Raw genomic sequence first — 792 nt, forward strand, 5'->3', positions numbered from 1 at the left:
GGAATTTTTTCCCTCTGCTCCTGCCTGGAAACCTTGGAAAGCTGCCAAAGGGTTGGAATGACTCCAGAATTCCTTAGAAAAGGTTGGCATGACTCCAGTATTCCTTAAAAATCCAAACTCAGGCAGTTCTTTTCCATAAAATTCCCTGTACTCAGGTCTTGTATCCAGACCCAAAATTCCAGCACACAAGGAATTTTTTTTTCCCCTGTTTTCCTGCTGCCAGAACTTCCCCTGGATTTAAAGATCCCCTTCCCAGAAATTCCCTGTTCTGTTCACTCCTTGCCTCTTCCCAAAATTCCGACCTCCCAGGCCCAACCTGAGCCTGGAAAACTCCTCCCAAGCCCCAAATCCCGGGAGAAGCAGGCAAAGAAAACAGGGATAAGCCTGGATACATCCAGGTGGGAAAACCTTGGGAAGGTTTTAAGGAGGGTGGGGATATTTTTCCATGGGGAAAAGGGTTGGGAAACTGCTGCAGGATCTCCAGGAATCCTTCAAATCCCAGGGAAAACTTCCCTGGGAAGCTTGGAATAGTTGAACTCTTCCAAGAGGTTTTTTCATCCCTAAAAATCGACTCCCAGGACTCATCCAGAGCTTCCCAGTTTTTATTATTCCCGTCTCCAGTGCCAGCAGGAATAGCCAAAAAAAATTCCCTGTCAATCCATGGGGAAAAAACCTTTGGAATTGTGGGGGGAAAAAAATCCCTGGAAAAACATCCCTGTGGCTCCAGGGAAGGCAAAAAGCTTCCCAAAAAACCCTTGGAAAAAGGCATTGGACACTCCCCATCCCAAGGTA

At 46.8% G+C, this 792-nt stretch overlaps 1 protein-coding gene across 2 annotated transcripts in view; it reads right to left on the reverse strand.

Moving 5' to 3' along the window:
* Positions 1-792, reverse strand: part of LOC113940321 (elongation factor 1-delta-like) — a 9,018-nt gene that overhangs the window by 8,053 nt on the left and 173 nt on the right. The gene's annotated exons all lie outside the window — the stretch shown is intronic.

This window comes from Corapipo altera, unplaced genomic scaffold, assembly GCF_003945725.1.
Source record: "Corapipo altera isolate COAL_440 unplaced genomic scaffold, ASM394572v1 60546, whole genome shotgun sequence".
In the NCBI taxonomy this organism is placed as follows: domain Eukaryota; kingdom Metazoa; phylum Chordata; class Aves; order Passeriformes; family Pipridae; genus Corapipo; species Corapipo altera.